Below are 25,231 nucleotides of genomic sequence, written 5' to 3' on the forward strand. Positions count from 1 at the left end.
TTTTAAAGGGGCCGCGCCGCCGCCGCGGGGCGCGGGCGGGGCCGGGCCGGCCGGCGGGCGCTCCGTCACCGGGACGACCGGACAGCGCTTCCCTCTGGCCCCGGGCAGGCCCACGGCCACCTGCTTATCATCACGGGCTCACCCCTAGTCCGGGGAGTCGGTTGTGTTTCGTGGAAGCGCGGGGCTTTACAACCATGTGCTGCAGTGCTTTCTATGAACTTTCAGCTTTCCTGTCTCAGCATTCCCAAGCGTGAAAATCAAGGCAATCCCTCACTTTTAAATCTTTTCACAGTCGCGGATACGAAGATGTTTTTTCCCCCGTAAGTGTAAACCAGGACCAGCCGTGACACTGTGTGGTTTTGCTGTTCCTGAGCCCTGCCTCTCTCCGAGTGTCCCTGCCTGCCGTGGGATGTCGCCACCCTGGCTTGTGCCAGCCAGCCACGTCCCGGTGCCCTCCTTTGAGGGTTTGCCAACATCCATACCCGACTCAACCTTTGAACCGACTAGGTGACTTCCAGCAAAACTTACTAGGTATACGCTTTTTCTTTCTTTTTGAAAAAGATATTTGATTTGTGGTATTCGTTTGTACCTTTGCATTCTTCATCCCCATAATTCTTGGAACTTTTTAAGTTTTGAAAAAATAAAACTAATCAAAACATGATCCAAGAGTTTCACAGAAAAAGAAATACCTAAAGCATTGAATCTCATTATTAAGATTTGCCTTATGATGTGTTCTGCATGTATTGAGGCTGAAAGAACAGCCATATAATGATATTTATACCTGTGCCATAGACCTTGAGAATGCAGAACTGTAAGCTAATGTGCTTATATTTTAATATGAGTATGATACAATTATATGCTGCATCTAGCTGCAAATGAAGGCATTGTTTAATAAAAAATGCTCTTGTTGAGCCAAATCTATTGTGTACATGCAGAACTGTCGAACAAAGTGCTGAGCTATTTCAACTCCTATTCACTTGTAGCAGCTGCTCAATTAAATCAGAGTTTAATGTCAGCATTTTAGAGTGCTGATTTCTGAGGGTTACTTGATTTAAACAGTACACTCAAATCAACCTTTCTACTACTCCAATCATTTCTTGCTCAGGAGATAATGATGTTCAAGACTTTTTTCAAATAAAACTTTTCACTGAAAGAGAACAAGAAAATTTTGACAGATTTAGCTCCTCCTTCCTTTCCCCAAGATCTTCCAGTAGAAATGGATGAGTAATCTGTCTGTTCAAAGGCTAGTGAATAAATCTGGAACTGTGGAGTCACTGCATGGTCTGAGTACCACTAGATGTTTAGAATATAAACAGTTCTGCCAATCAGATATTGCCCTAAGCAGTGTAATTAGTTTTCATTTTATGACAGGATTTCTGCCATGAAGAAGTTATGATTGGTCTTTTACCCTGGTGATTCTATTTTAGACAAAATCTATTACATCTTTGCATGAGAAATTAGTTTACAAATGTGGTGATCAGCACATTTGAAACTTCCAGATCAGTTGCCCACCAGTACTCCAGCCACATATACACCACTGCCATTGTATTGATTGCATGTATTCATGTATTTCTTCTGTGATTTGAAATAATCCTTTTTTTTTTTTCCTCTTTCAGGTTGATATTTATAGAACCATAAAATTGTTTAGGTTAGAAAAGACCCTTTAGATCATCAAGTCCAACTGTTAACCTAGCACTGCCAAGTCCACCACTAAACCATGTTCCTAAGTGCCACACCCTCTAGGGATGGCAACGCTACCACTTCCATAGGCAGCCTGTTCCAAGGTTTGACAACTCTTTTGATGAAGAAATTTTTCCTAACATCCAATCTAAATTTCCCCTGGTGCAGCTGGAGGCAGTGTTTTTTTCATTATATTGCAGTAATAGAGTCTACAAATTCAGATTCAGATAGCATTTTGATGATGTATTCAAGATCAATGTTTGATAATTATGAATTTATTTTAGCTGCTTTCACCTGCTTTCCTCACAAGTAGTTCTTCTGGACTATAAAAAGGCTACTTCTTACTGAAATGTGGAGTTTTTTCAGAGTATTGAAAATTGTTGTCTATACTCAAAAGCATCGATTTAGCAATGTTTTTACTTAGCAAGAACAAATTCTTCAGTTAGATTGTTTTAACTATAAAATCAATATTAAGGTATCAATGCTCAGAAAAGTAACAGCACTCTTTAAGATACATGATGCTCATAAACTACTGATAAAATTTCAAGGCATTACTGTAATACAAAAATCAATATTACACTGTTATTAAATTGTGAAGAATATAGTCAGAGTTATACTACTTGCCATCCAGAGGGACCTTGAGAAGTGGGCCCATGCAAAACTCATGAAGTTCAACAGGTCAGTTATTATCCCAAGCACAAAAAAAGGCTGAGCAGAGAGAAGCCCTGGTGAGAAGGACTTGGGGATTGGTTGATGAGAGGCTCAGCATGACCTGGCAATGCAGCCCAGGATACAGTTGGCTTTCTGGGCTGCATCAAGAGAAGTGTGGCCAGCTGATCAAGGGCAGGGATTCTCCCTCTCTGCTCTGCTCTCCCACCTGGAGCAGCCACTTCGAGCACTGCATTCAGCTCTGGGGCCTCCAACATGAAAGGGCACCTGTTTGAACCAGTCTGTAGGAGAGCACAAAGATTATCTGAGAGTTGAAGCACCCCTTCTATAAAAGACAGGGCTGGGGTGCAGTCTGGAGAAGAGGAAGCTCCAGGAGACCTTAAGCATCTTCCACCTACAGGGGACCTACACGAGTGTTGAAGAGGGAATTTCTACAAGGATTAAGGACTTTAAATTGAAAAAGGTCAGGTTTAGATATTAGGAAGAAGTTCTTTACTGTGAGTGGTGAGGCACTGAAACAGGTTGCCCAGAGACATTGTGGATGCCCCATCTCTGGAATTGTTCCAAGCCAGGGCGGACAGAGCTTTGAGAAACCTGGTGTAGTGTAAGGTGTCTCTGCCATGACAGAGGGGTTGGAATTATATGACCTTTGAGGACCCTTCAAACCCAAACCATTCTATGAATCTTTAGTAGGTATCATCAATACAAATATCCAGTGGTATGGGCTTTAAGATGCTGTTTCAACTTGGTTATGCCTTAGTTGTACCACACCTGTGCTAGCAAGATTTTTAACAAAGATCTCTGCTCTGAAAATTGACCAGACTTAATCCAGTGTCACTTTAGATTGTAGCCTATATTTCCATGTGAAAAGCTCTGCAGCATTCCTTTTTAATTGGTAGAAGCAACCTGAACACTCCATACATAAGCAATGTGTGTCCCTTTAAGCATAAAGCTAAACCAAATATAAATGGGTTCTACAATATTTATAATTTTTTACACTTATATTCATCTTGAACACCTTTACAGATCATTCTACCTTTCTGTCTCAAAATGTCTGGAAACAGCCAGGATTTTGCTGAGGAGGACTAATAAATCTGTGTTTGATCTCTAAATGTGCAACAAGGATCTCTTCTGGGTTTATCTTCTGGCCTGTGGTATCAGTGGAGAAAAGAGTATCTCTGTAACTCAGCCACTTAAAACTGTCCCTCCAATAAAAAGGAACAGGTTCTACCTGCTTTTAATTGCTTGTTTCTGTTCCCATGCTAGGAGTATAAGCACAAGGATTCATTTAGCAGGTGAATGAACTGTTAGTAAAGCTGATCAATTTAAAAGTACCTTTTAGTTTAGTAAAAACTCACTAAACTTTTTTTGTTAATTTGTTATTATTTTGTTTTGAGGTTACAATTATCCCCAGTTAGATCTCCAGATCTGAGTGGTGTCTAAACACCTGTAGAAGCACAAGGTGCAAAACAACAGATGAGTCTAGGTAGCTGGGAGGGCAGAAAGGGAGGGAGGGAGAAAGGGGAAGTTTCATGTCAGCCTCTGTCTTCAGTGCCAGTGTGTATTATTAGCTCAAAATGAGAAGTCAGACTGTGGCACAAACAGAGACACCTTCATATTGGTATTATGCACAAACCCACATTCAGTAGCTACAGAAGTGTCTCACAGAATACGTCTGCATTTATGATGTAATATTTAATAACACCTTATGCTAATCTATTGCACAACCTGGTCTCGTAGCTAGATCTCCAAATCCTAAACCAGAGCAGGTAGAAGCTGATTGAGCTGCATCCTAAAAGATGGGAAGAGAGCAGGGATCTATCTTGGTCAGATAGAAAAGGATGCAATAGGGTAAAAATATTTCCAAAATCCGAACATATATATAAAAGTATTTCATAGGAGAATAAAAAGATAAAACCTTAGCAAGTGGTAGCAATATCACTTCTTCAGGGATAGATCTGCTCTTGTGACAGTGCAAATTGTAGCAACTAATCCAGAAAAATGCCAGCAGATGCTGTTCAACTTCCTCAGGGCTGGGCCAGTCACATGCCTGGTGTGCAGGATATGGGCCTCTCTCAATAGGTCTTACCAAATTTGTGGTGTGACCAAGCTGCAGGCAAAAGTGCAGCAGGCACTAACCCAACCTCTCACTCTATTTTGTGAGAAAGAAGGTTTGTACATGCTTTCTGAGGTGACAGTCTTGGTGTCAGTCATTTGGCAATTAGTCAGCGTTCATTTGTGTATAAACAACCTCTAGGCAAGTATGTAATTCTGGCAGCTTGAACCAAATGCCCCATTTAAGATTCCTTAGTCATTCTGGAGGCACTGACTGTCATCTAATGCTATGGGGATGCTGCATGCCTTTGTCAGGTATTCTAAACTACCACCTCTGGTCAAGACATTAGCATTTGTGTAATTGCAAAACCCATAATTGGCAAAAATATGAATTGGAATTAGAACCTCTTAAAAGCTTAACGTCTTTCTTGATTTTAATGAAACCTATTTTTAATAATGTAAAATAATTCAGGATTTGTTTGGGCTTTTGTTTCCTTGTGAAAAAAATAAACTCTTGAGATGCAGAAAAACATACTGCACTCTGTTTCCAATGCTGTTTCAGTAAAAATTGAACAGAATGCTGAATGCACGTGCAGTCCCTGAAGGAGAGACCAGAACTCAGGCATGCAGAACTCCCACATTCTCAGGCCTATTTCCCTAGGAACAAACTAATTTGAATGATGAAGTATGGAAGTACACAGTTCTAGAAGCAAAAACATTTGCACAGATCTATTTTTGTGATTAAGAATGTTCAATTTATTCCAAAGGGAAATTCAGTGTCAGTATAATTTTGAAAGAAGTTGAAAAGAGATAACCAGTAGGTGACACTAAGTAAATGGGTGTGTTTAAAGCAGGTTCTTCACAGAGCACTGTGGCCTAGGTGCAGGTGTTCATAAGGTTTCACAGACCACATCCTCTTTTCAGATTCAACAAGAAAGAAACTCCCATCTGCATACTAGCTTCAGAAATGGCAAACCTGGAATTTCAGACTTCAGCAGGTAGGGATATAATTCTGATTTTACTAACCAGCTCCCTGTAAGATTGAAAGGACATGGGGCCCATTCTCTACCGTGACCACTGATGCTGTTCACTGGTCAGCAGAAAATGTCACTCTGAAGGGACAGACCAGAATAAACATGGGCAACAAGGGAATTTGGCAGTCCCTGATTTTGAACTGGGATACTTCAAGTATAGGTTATGTTTTGTATACAATTATTCTTGAAATTACACTGAAAAAGACAGGAAGCCATAACAGCATCTCTTTTAGGAGACTTGTTTTCTTAGTAGAAAACTGAATCAAACGCCTGCTGTGTTTGTATTTCAAATATGGCTCAATAAATCTTTAATTTCTTAAGAAGCTGTACAAAATAAAGGTACCACACCTAGATATGAGGTTTCTACAGGCTGAGGAGAACATTTGGACTTTTCAGCTTACCCCTACAATATATTTTAGCATCAAAAGATGCACTGCTCCTTATGTTTAATTTCATAATAGCTAAGTACTGTAACATTCACTATGTGATTTTGTGTTTTTACCAAGAAATTGATTATATAAACATTATAGTTTTGTTAGTTTGTTTGGTATCTAATCTAATCCAAGAGAGACTATTTATTATTAGGACAGCCCAACAAGTCCATTTCACCTTTAGGGACAAAGGTTTTTTTTGCTTTTCTCGCCAGATTTCAAAAATCTTCATACAATAATTTAAATTTAGATAATAAAGATAGAAAGACCATGCAAATAAATTGTACGAACCAATCTGGGGCATACTGTAACACATATATGAAAAATGTTAAATGATTCACAAGTGTCCTGTACTGGCATACATAGCATAGTTACAGGAATTCATACTAAGCATATGAAACCCAGCAGAAGTGAGTATAAATTAAGAGTATTTTACTCCACTTTACCTCATCTTGCAAAATAATTTTATCAGATTTCAAAAACATGCCACAATTTTTTGACACTTTTGGATGTACCAAATTTCAGCTGCATATGGTCTGAAGTTTCAAAGATTCAGGTAACTGACAAGCTTTGTTGCCTGCAGTTACCCAGCTTCTCTGCAAAATTATACAATCATAGTCCCGATCCAGCTTGTTTTTATGCTTTTATTTTTCATGAAACAGCAAAAGAATTAGCATTACAAAAATGAATATTCTAAGACTAAATATGTATTTTTTCTCATTTTCCCAAAGTATGCATATGTTTGGATGTTGAAATTATCCATTCTACAATAACATGTCAACATTTGTTAGAATATCAATGATGTCAACATGGAAGTTTTCAAATATGGCCTTGAGAACAAAGGCACATCAAAGGGGGACTTCTCCATGTTTATGGCAGAACTTTAGTTTCAGCTGCAATTACTCAGCTCTTTATATGGATTACCTTATCAAATAAACATGAAACCACCTCCAGGTCTTCAGTTCATATTTATCTGGTCAGTAGTGGCTGAACAGCCACTAAAAAAACAGAAACAGAGCATTCTGTTCTTTCAGGGAGTTGTATGAAATTGAATTTGGACTCCAGGTGGGCATGAATACATGTTCATAGAAACACCCATGCAGTTTAAGGATGCTTACTAGTTATGGCACGTATGTAAGTTTTCAGTAGACACATCTTCTGTCTTTGTGTCTTTGTGTCATCAATTCACTGACATTTTTTTCTTTCATCATGTGTTTTGCAACTGAATGTGGAAAACACTGACAGTATAATTGATGACTCCATAGTATTTACTAGCTAATCTCATCCTCCACAGAGGCATAAATTATGCAAATTATAAATAATTGCTTATGAAAGGTGTTCAGAAAATTGATTATTCATCAGATATTTGAATCATAAGCAAACAGTATTGAATTTTTTCCTTTTTTTTCCTTTTTGCCATATAAGTGTAACTATTTTTTCCTTAACACTCACTAAATGCTTATCAAGTTGTTAACGCACTATATTCCTGTAATGAAGTTGCTCATACTTGCTCAGAAGCAATAAAGCCAGATTCCAATTCACTTTTTTCACTGATTGATTGGTTCATGTTAAAATAGAATGTCCCTCTGGTTCCTACAGTTGTTTAAGTAGAGTCTGGTTCTATACCATTTCTGAAGACTAAGCAATCATAGCACAACTCAGTTTTCAAACGAAAGCCTTGATTCAGAGCATTAACAAGAAAAATGTTTTCAGATCAATATCTCAGAACCTCATGGCTGGCTGTATTCCTCATGTTTACAGGAAAAGCCACATACTTTAGAAATCCACAGTCCTTCTTGGGGTTATAACATTAAAAATCTTCAAATTAATGTCTTTAAAGTACACATTTAAAGTAATATAATGAACTGGTTCTGTCTGTTTGAAGAAATAATTAACTGCTTGTCACATACTCTCATTATGCTTGGCTGGCACCAAATCAGTTTACAATTCAAAAAACATTACGGCTTTTAGTAATGGGTTATGTGTTTTCATTGCAACATTTAGACCTGAAGATATCTAAGATACAAGATGCTTTCAGTTCACTAGAACAAAATTATTCTTCTCAGACACCTGGGAAAAAAAGGCTTAAGAACAGTGATGAGCAGTCAGTTCTATGTAGAAATGCCATCTAAAGTACAGTGATATTTAGTAGAAAAATAGGTCCAAAATATCATCAGAATTTATCTTAAACCAGAATAAGGCTAATGGCAACAGCTGATCCTTTTGATTGCAAATTTTTAATTCTAATAAGAATTACTGATTTTCTATTTTACTTGCTCCTGCTTAGGCAGTGCATTCTAGGATTAAGGATTAGTTAAAAAAAGACTGAATTCTGTTCCAGCCTTTGCTACCTGTTTTTTTGTGGTTGTTTCCCTTAAGTAAGCATATGAAAGCCTTTAGTACATACCTTTTCCTGAGCCACCTAAATTTGTGCAGGACATTCCTGAAATTTTCTTTTGAATTAAAACCTAGAAGAAGGATGTTGATCTTACTAGGAGGAAGTTCTGCTTTTTCTTTCTTGTTAAATCTTGCTTCTTAAGGAACATCTGGTGTCTCTCCCCTCCCCCACTGGCACCACATCACAAGCGTATGCCTGATTCATTTGCTCCCATAATATCATGTAGAAAACTTGTGGATGGTTATTCACTCTGTCCTTTTGGGGATAATTACTACAATTTATCCTCCAAAATCAAATCCACTGCTTCTAGATAGCTAAAGCATTTGAAGGCTCTCCATTACTGTATTATCTCTGAATTAAGAAATTTTATCCTTTATACAGTAGTGTTTCCCCCTGAGATTTCCTATCTTAACTCCTGCTCTCTCTCACATTTTATTATCTTGGTTTTGATTGCTGTCACAGTTTCCCCTGAAATGATTTGCAGTATGTTGTATCTCTTGAGTTCAGCCACATTCAGCTGCAAGGCTGTACACACTATTAAGAACCTATGCACATACACAGATTTACAGATCCTACTTGCCTCTTATTGATCTCCTTCTATTTGTTTAGATGGGATCTTCTGTAGGCTTTATTTAAAATTACTAAAGGCATGTCTTGCTATTTTCCTTGTATTTCATTTGAGGATGAAATATTATGAACATAAATTGCGTAAAAAAATCTCAAAACAGTTTTTGTCATAGGTAATTAATGGTTATCTGTCAAGGTTTTTTACACCAGTGCTCCAGGATCAAGACTTGGAATTTGTAAGTGATTTGACTCACAGGGGTTAAGGGTGAGGCACTAGTGACATGCTTTCTATCAAGACAACAGGCTGTTGTATTTCTCAGAAGTCAAAAGCTTATTTCTTCCAACAATAGGTCCTAATATTAATAAATTATGCTATGTTGGAAATACATACAGCATACTAGTTTAGTCATGAACCTTAGTAAGGTCAGCAAATCTCAGTGAGAAAGGAAAAACAACTATTGTCTAACCTTGATCTATTTTTGTATTAAATACAAAGGTTAAATCAGTTATTTGAATTGGAACTTGCCTCTTGAGTTCCTAATTTACTGCCTTGGGTGTGACTCATATCTCAGTGTCATTGTAAAAGACTGCAAGGCTGTTCCAGCAGACATGCTCTGGAGCTGGCACAAATGGAGCTGCCCTGGAACCATCCAGGTGTCAGGCTGCAGGGCAGTGGCACTGGACAGCAGGAGAGGTGACTCCTGTGTGGAGAGTGGCCAGATGGATGAGCTGCTCACCTGGGTGGCAGAGCTAAAGAGGGGGTAGAAGGGTCAAACAGTATCAGGGGCTCTGAGGAGGAGATTGACTGGTGCAGACAGTCTCTACCATTGCTGAGGCACAGGCACCAGATCTTGCACCACTAGAAGGAAAGGATGCCCTCTCACACTTTCCTGTCCACCTTCCACCAATGGGATCAGGAGGGGAATCAGGAAAGAAAAGCAAATAGAGCCCTGGATTGAGATAAGAACAGTTTAATGACTGAAACAAGGTAAAATATAATAATAATTAACAAAGTAAAATTGTAAATAATAACACGCAATAAATAAATAATAACAAATAATAAACTACTACTACCACTAATTGTAATAAAAAGGAGAAGGAGGGAGAAATGTGAAAACCAGGAAAGACAAATGGTGCACAGCACAATTGCTCACTACCTGCTGACTGATGCCCAGCCCATTCCCAAGCACTGATCAGCCCCCTTCCAGGCAGCTCCCCCAGTTCATACACTGGGCATGACATTCCATGGTATGGAATATCCCTCTGGCCAGTTTAGGTCAGCAGCTCTGGCTGTGGTCCCTTCCAGTTTTTCTGCACCTCCTCACTGGTGAAGAATGGGATAGTGAAAAGTCCTTGACTCAGAGTAAGCACTGTTCAGCAACAACCAAAACATCAGTGTGTGATCAACATTATTCTCATTCTGAATCCAAAACACAGCACTGTACCAGCTCCTAAGAAGAAAATGAGCTCTGTCCTATCTGAAGCCAGGACAGGATCACTAAAGCAATTCTGAAAAAACCCAGCACCACAACCTTTTAATACTTTAGACTTGTTTTATAGCCTCAGTAACTTTCCTTTTTGTTTTGTTTTTTTGCACAGAAAGCTTTGATGGACTCTGTGTATCAAAGTACCTCTCATTTTACTTAAGATTTCATGAAGAAATTAAATTGTGATAATAAAGTTAGAAGGCATCTGGATAAGTAGAATGGCAAAAATCAACAACTGTTTTAATCATGGCTGGCAAATCTGTAATTATCTATAGGAGTCAATAATCATGTGGATAAGAATAATCTGTTGATAGCAGTGTACTTGTACTTTCAGGAAGCTTTTTACAAAGTCCTGCAGCAAGGAAATGAAGCTGCTGTAGGACAAGATGGCTCATCATTTAATAGAATTTAAAGTACAGTAAGTAAGAGCCCAGCCTTCACAGCAGAGGAAGAAAGATTCTCAATGCAGCCCAACAGAGATGCATGTTTTTGAACTTACAGCATTATTAGGCTAAGGAGAGAATAACAAGGTGATGGAGTTTGCTGCTGACTAAATTATGTAGAAAAGTAAAATATGCTAAAAAAAGTTAAAAATTGATTCATAATACAAAACATAAACAAAGCAGCAAGTAAAATTCATTGTTGATAAATGCTGGATAAAGATAAGTTTTCCTCTAAGTGCCTATGTTTATACATACACAGTGATGAGCTTTATGTGAGCTATCCAGTAGAGATATATGAGAGTGTCAGTCAATAGACATGAAAAAGTAAATATGAATTATTAGAAAAAAAATATAGTTACACTATACTGTAAATTCTTAAAATTAATATAGATTGAACTGCTGGTCACACTGTTTCAAAAAAAGATGCCACGTACTCAGAAAACATACTGAGAAAAGCAACAAAGGTGTTGAGCTGCTGCTTTCTAGGAAAGCAGAGAAAATAACAGAAAGCAGGTAAGCAGAAAATAGATCAGAGAAAAACTATTCACATTTCTTGTGATAAGAGAAGTTGGGGCACCTAACAAAATTACTGTGAAGATAAAAGGGAACATTTTGTTACACAACATAACTGAATCACAGAATTCATTACCATAGGATGTTGTATATGACAAATCTATGAAGGGTTCAGAAAGTGATTAGAAAAATTAATGGAAAGCCCATCAAGACCCAATGAGCAAAAGAATGCAAATGCAAACTGATTTCTGGAAATCCCTATGCCACAGATTGCCTAAAGCTTAGAGGAAATATCAGCAAAGTGTCCTTTCATACTTGACCTCTTCTATATTCTTTCCCTAATTTCCAGCTGCTGCTGGCTGCTGTGGTAATAGTACACTAAGCTGGCCATGAGTAAAACATTACCTTCACCCCACCCTGCCCAGCCATGATACCACCCTGTCCCCCTGCTCTGGAACCAGGAGAAATTCTCAGCAAGTGCTTTCCTTGGGTCACTTGCAGTCTGAAGGGGGTGGGTGACCATCCTGCAGATGGAGGAAGCTCAGAAGATCAGTTCTGGGGTCTCAGTGAGATACAAAACACCTTAATCACTATGGATGTTGAAGCAGAGAGACAGAAAAGCTATAATTTTGCTTTAATTTTTCTCTCTTTTTAAATCTCCTGAAGTGAATACAAGATGGTGTGGTTTTTCCACCTCAGTTGCCTTATCCAGAAAATTGGAAATCTCACCAAGTACAAGTGTTGATAACTTAGTTTGAAGAGGAGTCATAAACATTGAGTGTTTTTGGAAAAGAATCCAAATAGACTATCAGAACACTCTCAGATGTCTAAGTCTTAAGGGCTCTGAAGTTGTACTCTATACAGGGAAACAAATGTGAAAAAAAGAAGGCATTGACGTACAATCAGGAGATTTTGCCAAACAACCAGGGTATATTCTACTATATTGTAGTGGCTGTAGACTGCCCTGAGAAGCCCCTGGAAGGGCAGGGAATGTATCCTACAGCAGGTTTAGGTTTAGCACACAAATATCCCTCTGTGCTGGTGCAGCTGCACTGCCAAGCTTGCTGGCAGGCAGGGAGAGGAGCCTGCTCGTGCCCTGACTCCACAGATGCTGCTTTGCACTCTGTAATACAAATAGTTGGCACAGGAGCTTCATAGCACTGTTCCTCAATGTGCAGACATAGGATAAGAGATTCTTTGGTTTTCAAAAATTAAAGCTAATCTTCAGAATTCAAGGCCTTTAGGAAAAGAGATTATATTTTATGGTTTGTTTTTTTTTTTTTTAATCCAAAATAACTTTTTTTACTGTCATGCAAAGTTATTGTCAGGAATGGAAAACCTGTTGCAATTAAGAGATTAAGTGCCTACAGAAGGAAGAGGTACTGAGAAAAGCTTGTAACCCACTATGCATATTTCATTTTTAAAAAGTCAACCTGGAAACAATTTATCATCAAGTATAATGGTCTATTCATCTATGACTTACCAAACAGAGTGATACTGTACCAAAATAAAGCAGCAATACCCAAGATTTGTTTCCCAAAGTCTTACAACGTAGCAGAGTCAGTCCTCTAGAGGTATGACAGAGTCATACATCTAATAAGGTACAAAATTCCTACTTGAAAAAGGTGCAAGATTGAGCTAAAATAATTTTAAAACATAGTCAGAGGGATGGCTTTCTTCCTATTGATGCACAGCACAAAGTACTGGGAGCTGTTACTTTGCTTTCTTTAGCAAAGCACAGAGACTTTGAGCATGGCCGTAACTTTTTCCCCAAAAGTTTTGTTCCATGCCAAAATGAAGAGGAACCTGAGGATTGTACCATGGAGCTATGATCACTTGTGATTTAAACCTTCAACACTCAGGTGTTCTGGCTGCTCAAGCACCAGGAACTATCATTTATTTTCTACCAGTTTGAATCAACTATCAACTTCCACCTGTATCACCTGGTAGAAGGCTACCTTTTACCTTACCTCTCTTGATGCTACTACATTTCTCTCTTGTTGCTGATGGGATGACAGAGTGTTCTGGCTGCTCTTTTAGAGTGCCTTTCTGATAGTTCAGTAGTGCAATCAGAGAAACAGCACAGAATTCGCTCTTCATTCTACCAGAGACCAAAGGAATCAGACACTGAATTATCAGAATTAGTATTTTAATAAATACCATCATTATTATGACTGTCAACACTTTTAGGAAAAGTGAAGGGAAGCAGACAATTTGGATTTGTTTGGCACTGAGACTGTATTCAGCTGAATGAAATACATGGATATAAAACAAGCCAGTGGCCCAAACAATTCATCATTTAAACAGATTTCTGCAAAATAAAGTCATAGCTTCCTGATGCTGAAATCCTTTTTGATTAGGCATCACATGTGTGAATTAGTAGGTACATAATATCTACCCCACCTGCAAATATTTTACATTTTTCATATCCTCCTAGCTTCCCATGTCCTCTGGATTAACAATATTCTACCTGATTAATCTATTTTGTATATAATTCTTTAGTTGGCCATTGGACTTTGTTTTCACTTTTTAAAAGGAATTTTATTTTCTCTGTTTTTATGAAACTCAATTGTCATAAGCCTTAATAAATAAATATTTATAAATAAATATGCCCCACTTGTTTTCATATGATGCTCATTTTCAAGTTGCATGAAATGAGCAATGTTTAAATTAAGGTATTCCCTTCTAAAAAATTATTTTAGCCTCAGTACCATAAGGTTTATAGGCTTTTTACTGTGTAATTTGCATTCAGCATTCTCTGCATAAGGACATCAAACTAAACACCATTTCTGGTATTAAATATTTTATTTCAAACAACAATTTTCCAGGAGAGTATATATTTTGTTTTTTAATTCACAGAAAAACAGTAGTCTTTCAAATGAGATGTGTAGTAAATTTTAAACTGAATAGTATTGGCCTTTCTGTGAAGACTAATGCTTTGCCTTTACATTTTGAAGCTAGCAGATAGAGAAAAAAGATAGTATCATTTTATATGTTTTCTTATGCATACAGTGTTTCCTTATGGCATCAAAAATGTTGAGGTCTATTAGAACTTTGAGAAGCACATTAAAGTTCACTATTTCTCAACATCTTAACACGTAATATTACTTTTAAGAGGCTTGATGACAAGGGACCATGAGCTAGTAATAGCATTCACTTTCCAAAGTTACTCACACTGGATGACACAAGGACTTGCTTGTACCATAAATATTCCCCACCCCTCCTACATGGACTGCATGAAAGCTGCAAAACAAGCTTTAAAGTGCTGCAGGGCCTTGGAGGAGTGGTTTGGCAGATTTTTACTGCATGAATAGCAAAGGGGGGTAAGCCTCTAGTGGTAATATAAATAGGGATTTCAGGAGCACTGTAATGTGTGTGTTCATCATAACAAAGTGCTACCTGTGACACATTCTGACCAAATGGTCTGGATGTAGAAGCTGTGTTTCCATTTTGTAAATTGGTCTGAATCAGGCCAATGGTGTCTCAGTCAACAAACCAGCATCACTGGATGGTTAGTCTAGGCAATATTCTGTCCTGGGAAACAGGGTGTTTCACACATGTTTGATATCCACAGCAGTGTTTTGACTGTGTTTGATTGTTTAAATGCTTTTCTGTTTGATTTTATAAAAAGAACCTTCTTCAAGTATCAGCATTATTACTCTGAAGAAAAAGAATTAGGAATAAATTGTGTGCAGCTTGCACAATCTCACAAGTCTTTTGAAAGAAGTAATTGGACTTTTGAGGGCAGATTGCCATAGCATATTGCAGATAGGAAAATCTTGCTAAATTTTGTGGTCTGCCATGCCTCTTGCATTTTACAAAGGCATCTTGCATCATGTGAGGGTAAAGCATTCTTGTAAACATTAAAAAGCAGAGGAGCTATGGGGTTTTTATTGTCAAGCAATATTGTCCTTTCCTCCCCCAAAATTAATTTTCCCTTTTCTTAAAGACTTTCATACAGTCAGATATTAGTACCACTAAATTCTAACACTCCCCTTTAAATGAACTGCTCTTCCAACACTTTTTCAGCCTTAGTGTCAAACAGAATCTTGTGGAAGTTATAAGCCAATGAAAGTGTAACCACCCTGGCCAGTCAGCCCTGCTGTGACACAACACACACTTCATAAAAAATATTTTATTGCCATTTACATATGTAATGCAGAGTTGCATTTCTTTGATAACAGGATCTTCAGACAGATCTCCAGTGTCTGGAGGTGCTTTGTTTGTAAGTGCTTTGCCTTTTGTTTTCCAGAACTAATGTTTCAAGAAGGAAATACAAATATTAGTCTAAGAGTAAGTGCAAATAGATCCATAGGGATGATCTCCAAGCCATTTTCAGTCTTCTTACTTTCTTTCATACTGAAAGATGATGTGCAATCTCACCCAAACATACTTGAAATATTTCACGTTTACTCCCTGTTACAGATCATAATGTTTTTAGGAGGGAAAAAAACCCTGAATTTCAGTGAACACTTATCAGTAATAGATTCTCCTTCCATTAGTTAAAGTTGAAGGATCCTGTGAGCCACTTCATTACTTACAGCAGAGTAGAAAGCAATTGATTCTGTTGTACTTCAGAAACTTAAATTCCTCCAATGCCCTTTTTTTCTTTTTCCTCTTTCATGGTTTTACCTATATAAAACACAGGAAATGTTTTGACTAATGCTATTGTAATGTCTAAATTAAATTTTCAGATGCTCAGTGGGCTGGTTCTGTAACAAAATATGGTGCATTGAGTGAAAAGAGGGCATTGCACAAGAGACTGAGCTCTTCCAGATCTAGAGAGAAAATTCTTGGTTTCTCTAATAACTGATCAAAATAGCACAGCAAGGAGACAGCAGAAAACTATAAGTGACAAAGTGTTTTCACAAATAATAATAAACAGTGGATTGCCTACTTGGAAATCTTATTCTTTGCCTAAACTCTATATAAAGTGTTTGAAAGAAAGTGTATGAACAATCCCCTCAAAAAAATATCTTTCAAAATATGCCAGTGAATTAAAACAGCATTGCTAGAAAACAGTAATAAACTGCTTGACTCACCCAGTTTTCTCAAGGACATATTATGCTAGATGTTGTGCATGAAGTACAGCTGTTTTTCAGATTTACAGTGCTAAATGCTTCATATAGTTTTATATGCTTTCTATAGTTTCATTTATAGTTTTACACAGTTGATGTTAAAGATAGACACTAAAGTTCCTGAAGCTGCCTTGAGGAGATACCAAATTGTGCATTAGCATAGTATCAAATAGCATCTTTAGAGGCTTCTTTTCTTAAAACACTTGATCTCACTTGATTCCTTTTACTATCAAGGACTGTGTACTGGATCCTTCAGTGTGGACACTGGGGGAAGGAAGCTAAGAACTGTTCCACTCACAAGAAGCCTTTTATTTCACTGTTAAGAAAGTTTGACAAAGGGCGTGAACATTTAAGGCTGTATCTTCCATTACAACCCACGGCTATTGTTCAGCAGGACAGAATTTACAAGTGAAGAAAGCAGTTATTTTCCACATCTGATATGATTTCCTGCAGAAAGGGCAAAGTATCATTACATGATTTTCCAAAGAAAGGACACAGTACCATGAGTCACATACCCTGGATGAATTCCTTATATGTACAGGAACAAATCTTGCCTTACTGACCTCTAAGAAGGTACAGTCTCTGGTGTTAGCTTTATAAATCATATCCTGGAAATTTCTCCACAGAGCAGTTTCATGCAAGAATATTGCTTCAGTACAGAAGTACTTGATGGCATTGGTATAACAGCTTGACTCCAAGGCATAGCACTGTAGTGAAGGGGCACAGTCAAAAATGTGAAAGATTCTCTGAGCCAATTTCTTCTGGCTACTTGGGTCATACTCTTAACTCAGCTCCGTTTCTGGGTCAAGAGAGGGTTTGTTTGAAGAGCACAGAGAGAGATGGAAAGCACTGAATGTAGATCAATGAGATTTTACAGCAGAACTTCTGTGGTGCTACTGCAAGTCCTGAAATTGGCTTCTCTTATTCCACTCCAAGATCTTATTTCCAAATGTTAATAAACTGGTTAGTACCCTGGGCAGCAGAGGGTTAATCAAGAAAAAAGTGAAAGGGAAACATTCTCTACTTCTTAGTTTGAAGAGCTAACCCAGCATGCAGTAGAAGAATTAAAGAAAGCATTTGACCCAAGATTTGTTCATGCCAGCCACACCTTTTCTTGCCCCCTCACAGAATACAGAAATGTGTGTCTCCCTGAGGACATTCTGCCGAGTTTTGAGATGTAACATCTTGACAGTGGAAAAGTACAAGTCTAAATATAGTACATTTTGTCAAACTTTGTTTAAAGGAATGTTCCAATAGATATCTGTTCAAAAATGCACCTTGCTATTAGTTCCTATGCAAACCCCTTTATTAATAGGGATTCTGCAAGCCAATACTACCTGTATGAGGCCATATAAGTGACATTTTTGTTTTGGCAAGTATTCAGGCCACACAATAGCCTTTGGCTTTGCAGTCATATTTGCCATAGTCTGGAATGCAGGAGGTCTTACTATTTTGTTTCTTCCTTTTTGTTTACTCACTGGTTCCTCTTCTCTGGCACAAAACAAACTGTGTCCTTAAAAGGCACAAAAAGTAGAGTTAGCTACTTCATTCCCAGAGCATTTTTTTCCATGATGGATTCTAACCCACAGCTCACAAATCTCCATTTACACAGAAGGCAGAAAACCTTGCAGTGAGCAGGGAAAAAGAAGAAGACAAGTCTTTGAGATATGGAGATTCAGTATTTGAAACTCTACAAAACATTGAAATCACAGATATCAGAGCTAGAGTTTTAAGGGGAAAAAAGGTAGAACTAATAAGAAGACCACTTTGTCTAGCAGTCTCTGCCTCCATCATTAGTGCTCCCTCCTTATACAAAAAATTTTATGATACCACACATTTCATACTGTCAGGAGCAGTGGAGGCACGGGCACACTTACTGGAAGAGAAGGAAAGAAGCATATTCATGCAATTTTTATTGGTGTCCTTAAAGCTTTTTTCTTGGTGCAAGTGAAGGACTCATAGGAGGCACTTCATCCTCTCCCTCACTTCTGTTTTTGATGGAATCCCTGATCAGGAGAAGGTGACCTCCAGGAAACAGCATGCAGGGGATAGCAAGCAGGTCAGGATCTCCTCATGAATAATATCACTTCTCTGGGAAGCCTAAGAAGTGTGATTTTTCACAGTTTCCTGAAGCATTAAGTCCAACATTTCACTTCTCCTCTGTGACCACATGTATGGATTCTGCCTCATCTAAATACCTAGGAAATACTTTATATTCCCCTCTCTGTTTTCTTATTTACTTCTAAAGCTACCTATTCCTTGCAGTAGGTTTTTGCTCACATTTTATAAATGAGGCAAAAAAGGCACTGCTGTGATACAGTACATACCTACTGGAGTGAGAATGTGAGAATGACAAGAAAACAAAAATTATGAAGGCACAAGAAAAAATCTCAGCAGTGATGAGACAACACATGGTGCATTTTGCAGCATCCCAAGTTGGAAAACAAGGTCTTAAATTTAAAAAAAAATTGAAGCAGAAGTTATGTCTTCTGCACACTCTGATGACAGCAATTCTTTCTACTATTTTTCTTTGCAGCAATGAAACTCTGCTGAAAGATATGGCTCCAATTTCCATGTAGGAAACAATGTGCTGGGGGATACCCTCCTCCCTCCTCCCACCTCCCACCAGGACTTGTTAACAGCAGGTGAAGACGCAGCAGGACTCAGAAACTAAGCTGATTTTTTCAGCTCTTTTCCCCCCAGATCCTAACCCAAGAAATGCTTAGGTAGCCCCTGATCTGGGCCCTGGAACAAGACTATAATTTTCCTGCTGAGGAAGCACAAACATTTCAATGTTCCCCATTCCTCTTTGGGAACTTCTGTGCTGGCACTGTGGCGAACTCACTGACCTCTGTGGAGGGACTCACAGCCTCCATTGACATGGATTATGAGAAACTGATGCCACATGTGGTAATAACAATGGCACAACCTGAAGAGAAATTCACAAATGCTCAAACAGAACTTTGTAGGTAATGTAACTGAGCAAAGCTGCAAGTAATTCCATGGCTCAGGCTCTCTAAATGTCAACTGTGAAGTCTCATTTATATTTAGTCAAGGCTCATCCTCAAGTTTTAATCTATCTTTGACATCAAACTTAAACAGCCTTTTCTTGGGGAGCTCTTCAACCCAAAGGCAGTACAGCTATGGAGGATGGGACAGGATTGGAAAAGATTGACTGTATAAAAAAATGCTTAGATAAATTTCTCCATTATCCAAAACCATACATTATCATTCCCATGAAAGAAGAACGAGAGATTTGCAAAGGATTCTGGGTTTTCTAGGTATTTTTCCACTGAGTAATTTCCGTGTATGTGAATCTTCTCTTGGAGCTTGAGACAGAACTTGCTCTAAACTCAAAATGAGGAAGCCCAGAATTTTGTATTTCCAAGGAGTTTATACACACAGCTCCCCTTTTGTAACTGACCTTCTAGAGGATATTCATTTATTTATTGGATCAAAAGTTGTTCTCTTTAAAAATGCTGACCATGTATTATAGCCAAAAGATGTTCTTTCATCCCCTCAGAAGTGGACTGGGAAAGGGAAGAGCCTCCAGAATGCAAGGCCTGGGGAAAACAGTGGCCAATAGCCATGCAGAGGTGTATTTAGAGAAGTCCCTGTCACATCAAGTCCCAGCTGGGGCACAGATGTTGTCCCCATCCAGCTGGGAAGAGTGGTGATCACAAGTACAGCTACAAGCTTTAATTAGCAGCATGAAATCTTAAGTAATTTCTTAGAAATGCCTAGAACTCTAAACTACTGCATGGAGATTGTCAGTTCATGGCTTTAAGAAGCCTGCATGAGTTGTCTGTCCCAAAATCATAGAATTACAGAATCATAGTATGGTTTAGGCTGAAATAGACCTTTAAGATCATCAAGTCCAAATGTTAACCTAGCGCTGCCAAATCCACCACTAAACCATGTCCCTAAGTGGCACAACTGCATGTCTTTTAAATACCTCCAAGGACAGTGACTCCAATACTTCTGAAATAGCCTGAGCCAATGCTTGACAACCTTTCAGTGAAGAAATTTTTTCAAATAACCATTTTAACCCCCCCATGGTGCAACTTGAGGCCACGCCCTCCTTTCAGGTCCTTGTAGAGAGCAAAAAGGTCTTCCCTGAGCCTTCTTTTCCCCAGGCTGAACAACCCCAGTGGAGCGGTGGCCAGTGGAAAGTAAAACGCCCCGGCTAGATAAGTGTCCAGCCAACCTCCAACCAGTCAGGCACTTCCCCAGCCCGAAGTCAGGGCTTTGTGCCCAAGGCGATGTCAAGCCTTGCGGACGTGTGGCCGCAGTAGAGAGCTCCGAAGTCGCAGGATGAAATGAAGAGGCGACTCTCAGTTTCTTCAGGGAGGGTGGTTTTATTGGTAGGGAAACGTGGAGTTTCAGGTAGAAGAAGCTGAGAGCCCCGAGGCAGGGAAAGCCTCGGGTTTTACAGAGGGTGGGAGGGGTGAAAGATAGCAAATCAGAGAGGGATACATTAAGGATTGGCATAATCGGAGAACCCATCAAACACAGTTGCGGGAGGGACCCTGGCCCCTAACCCAATCACTCGACACCCTGGCCCGAACTCTCTAGAAAAAGAGGCAGGGGTGTCGAGTGACAGGCAGGCTGCCAGGGGTGGGGAACAAGAAAGATAACCAAGACAACTGGGGAGGGGTTTGGGGATTGACACAACTGGTAACAGGGCAGGACCTTCTGAGAGAACAATGGGGGGAAAACTGAACAAGCATAAAACACACCACAACACCCCAGCTCCCTCAGCCGCTCTGTTCCTCACAAGACTTGTGCTCCAAAGCCTTTACCTCCAGCTTGTATCCTCTCTGCTGTGTTATATTTCCAGCAGACATCTGGTCAGTTGAAGTCCCCCATGACAACAAGTGAAAGCAAATATGAGACTCTTTTTAGAATATTTTCTTTGGCTCTTTGTCCTGGTTGGGAGTCTAAAGCAGACTCCCACCATGATAATTGCCTTGTTGGCCTTCCCCTTGATTCTGACCCAGAAACACTCAACCCTATCCTCACCGTCATTAAGCTCTAGACAATCAAAATACTCCTAACATAGAAGGCTACCCTAGTGCCTCTCCTTCCCTACCCATTCCTTCTGAGGAATTTATAGCCATCCATTGCAGCATTCCAGCTGTGTGACTCCTCCCACAACGCTTCCATGATGCCATGAATGAGGGTAAAACATGAAGGCTGTTTGTATATAAGACAGCATTGTACACACACCAAAAAAAAACCCCAACCCAGCACACATTTTAAAACAGAAGTTATATATTTGTTCTTCACTTGACTTTAAGGTAGCAATCACTTATCCAAGTGTAAGTGTATTCAAAAGACATAATGTTCTCATTTACTATGCTCCTGAAAGAGTTCTCTGTAATTTCCTTAGTAAAGGGTGCATATAAATATTCCTGCCAAACTTACAGGCAGGAGCTGAAGATCATCTCTGATTCAAATTGAATTTACCAGTCTGAACCCTAAAATTCTGGTTTCACTTTTTTTTGTTCCTGTAGAAACTCTTGGTCTACCAGAGACAGATCCTTCAGGAAAGACAAAGCACTGAGAACTTCAGACTTTCAAGTGGTATCTCCTGACAATTACCATCCTGCATAAAGAGACTGCCATCACAAGCTGTATCTGCTATGTTCATCCAAAACTTTTACCAGTAAGTAAAGATTTAACCAGTCAGAAGGGCTTTTGACAAGAGTAGTGATTTGTCTCTGCTCTCCTCCAGTCTCTTTTACCTTCTAGAGAGAAACTCTTCACTGCAGTTTGAATTTGCAAGTGGCACTTCTGGTGTTATTTCCCTTAAGTTTTTGCAGTGCACCTATAAGCCTACCTAGATGAGCCATAAGAGAATGCAGTTGACAATTTTTCTTCCTTAAAATTGTATTTATAGAGGATAAAGGATATACAAAACTATGCAAGGAAAACACATTTAAAAATAGGAGCTGTGGTCCCTCTCTATCAATTATGATCTTAAATAAGAGCAAAAAACAATCTTCTTGATAACTTTTCAGCCACTGAAGTTGAGTTTGTATTGAAGGAGAAGACTGTATTAATTTTAAATTGCTTCTCCTTTTTATTACAGGTGATCTAAAGAATTGCTTTCTTATAACAAATGATGCAGTGCAACAGAACCTACACTCAAGCAGTAAGAGCAGCTCATGTAACTCTGAGCTGATGGTGACTTCTGAGTACTCTGGATGCAAGCTGTAAGTTTTGACTGAAAACATTTTGTGGGCACAATACTGATCCTAAAAGGAATGCCCATCAGGACAAAGTCAGTTTAAGCAAAGCACATTTTAAATTCACAAAGGAGCCAGATGTTGGAGCCATTTGAGAATCCAATCCAAAAGCTGCCAGTAGTGGAGGAACTGCATGAGGATCCCTCAGCAGTAAGGTGAGCACTGGTTTGCTATCAGACTCAACCCCAGATTTCCCGCATCAGACTTTTGCCAATATGCACATTTTGTACATGATCTTGGTCTGTGTATTACAAATCTGCATTGCAGCTCCACAGATGGCAGGTTTGGTCTTCTGGATGGAAATATTACAACTTGTCTTGGAAATTTTAGATCTGGGCTTCCTTTCAAGAGAATCTCAAGTGTATGTTCTGTGCAGAAATGCATTTATTTCATCAACTAGCCAAGCCTACAATATTAAAACTCAACGCCAGTCTTCCTTCTCCGGCAGAATGTGGCACTGTTGACATTCTATTAAAACCCAAATATCCTAGGGTTGTACAATGCAAACCATAAGAATAGTGACTTGTAATAAATCTTTGTAGAGATGAGGAATTCAAAGCCACAAATACAACTTTTCTAGTTATGTACTAAAATAAAACTACATTTTATGGGGAGATAATATGTTTGAACCTACTTGTGAAGTTTCTAGTAGCAATGCAATCCTTAATTCATATTTACAAAACTGACATCCTCATTCTTGGTGATTCACTAGATTGCAAAAGTTTTTCTTTAAAAAAGGTATTTCAATAAACCCTAAGATATATTTTAGTCCTTTGGAGGTAAATTGAATAATTCTTCCATGAAAATGTACTACCTTGACATGGAATGGAATGAGAAAAAGACAATTCTGGTTGAAACTTTATGGTAGAACATTGGACCTGAAAGTATATAATTAAGTTATTTTTCTTGCTCTTGCTGTTTTATTGAGGAAAAGTTTCAAGCTAATAGTTCCATACAGTTAAGGTTTCACATTTGATAATTCTCTGACTGCTAAGAGTTGTTTCTAATAGACAGCAACATGCTCACACTTCAACCTGCTCCCCAAGATGAAGGGGGTTAGACCTTCAAAGGCCCCCTTCAAACCAAACTATTCTATGGTTTGTGATTCTATGGTTTTTCTAAGACTAAGACTAAGTTTTTCTAAGATTCTAAGACTAAGACTTATCTGTCACAGACTAGCCTAGACTGCAAATGTCCAGTAAATATAAAGAATACAGACATCACAATAATTTTAAAGGAAAATTGCACATGCTGGAAAGGAACTAAATAATGAGACAGATGAAGCACATCTAATTTGTTCAGGGAACAAAATAAACATTTCCTTGTGGCACAGGAGGAAAAGAAAAATAGAAGAAACGTTACTTGTATTGTTCCTTTTAATAAAAAAACCCCTCAAATAATCCTTCAATATGTTGTTAAGATATTCTTTCACATTTCAGGTATCACTTATAACTGAAAATTACAATAATTTATTATGACATTATATGTCCATATATATATATATATATATATATATATATATATATATATGTATTTTTAACTTTTTTCCCCTATAGTACGTTGTTTTAAACTATAATAATAAAATATTTTGAGCACTACAGTGTTTTGCTAATCTTTTGTAATATGCAATTCTGGAAATAATTATTTCCACTTCTCACTTTTTCTTTTTTTTTTTTTTAATTCATAGCTACACAGGTTTATATAGCAGATAAAATTTTTATATAAAACTCTGAAATTACCAGAATTGTTTCCAAAACAGTTCCGTGTAGTCCCAAAGCAACCTACAGTTATCATAATTACTTTTATAGAAACTAGGTGTGGTTAGACACATTGCAAAAATAGGGTTCAATTCTAAATTGACGGTCAGCTGAATCTCTGCTGTTCTAAGGCTGGTTCATCAAGGCCCCAGTTCATAGTAACCACACTGCTAGTCTGACATATGCCAGTTGAGAATGTCCCTAAAATGCCAGCCACCATCTGGGAACAGCTAAAGCACAGTAGCTACTGCTCTGATCCTTTCTGCTCCTCCAGTATTCTTCAGGCAAAGAAGCCAAAACAAAACCAACTACATCAACAAAGCTACCTCAATGACATTATGTAATTTACGAGTATCTGTCTGCATTTTGTCTAGCTTTGTAAACTGTCTTTTGCTATTTTTTTGTCTCCAAGTTATTCCCAGCTTTCCCATTCTGACCTCTTTCATGTCTACATCTTCACCCACATGCCCAGACCCTGAGCATTCACACCATGCAAAAGCTTGGGTGCACTCAAAAGTGCTGGAAGAAAGTCCTAACAGGCATAAGGGGGTCACTAAGACCTCAGGACTACAGATCCTCTGCAGCACTCTGCATTGGATACTCATTGGCACCTTGGGATAAAAAACTGGCACAGGAGTGCCTTGGTCACTCCCACGTAGTGACCCACAAAGTACCTGTGCTCCTTCAGGGCTCACAAACCTTCATGTGTAGGAGGGTTCTCAAGAAAAAAAAATGGAATGGCCTAAACTTTCCACCTGGAGTCAGTTTGACTCACGTAGTTTTTCACTCTATGCTGCACAGACAAATTAAAGTTTCCTCAGTTAGAATTGGACTATCTCAAAAGCCAGGCCTAGCAGAGCCTGGGTGT

The 25,231-nt window shown here is 38.6% G+C and overlaps 1 protein-coding gene and 1 long non-coding RNA gene across 11 annotated transcripts in view; one reads left to right on the forward strand and one right to left on the reverse strand.

Moving 5' to 3' along the window:
- OXR1 (oxidation resistance 1) overlaps positions 1 to 25,231 on the reverse strand; it is a 355,200-nt gene that overhangs the window by 75,860 nt on the left and 254,109 nt on the right. The window lies entirely within an intron of this gene.
- LOC139587283 (uncharacterized) lies at positions 17 to 24,844 on the forward strand. The gene is made up of 4 exons (XR_011678362.1): positions 17 to 531; positions 5,329 to 5,402; positions 21,872 to 22,023; positions 22,450 to 24,844. It is a non-coding gene; the product is annotated as an uncharacterized lncRNA (long non-coding RNA).

Source organism: Agelaius tricolor, unplaced genomic scaffold (genome assembly GCF_023055355.1).
Source record: "Agelaius tricolor isolate 1412-34295 unplaced genomic scaffold, bAgeTri1.0.p SCAF_2, whole genome shotgun sequence".
Taxonomy (NCBI): Eukaryota; Metazoa; Chordata; class Aves; order Passeriformes; family Icteridae; genus Agelaius; species Agelaius tricolor.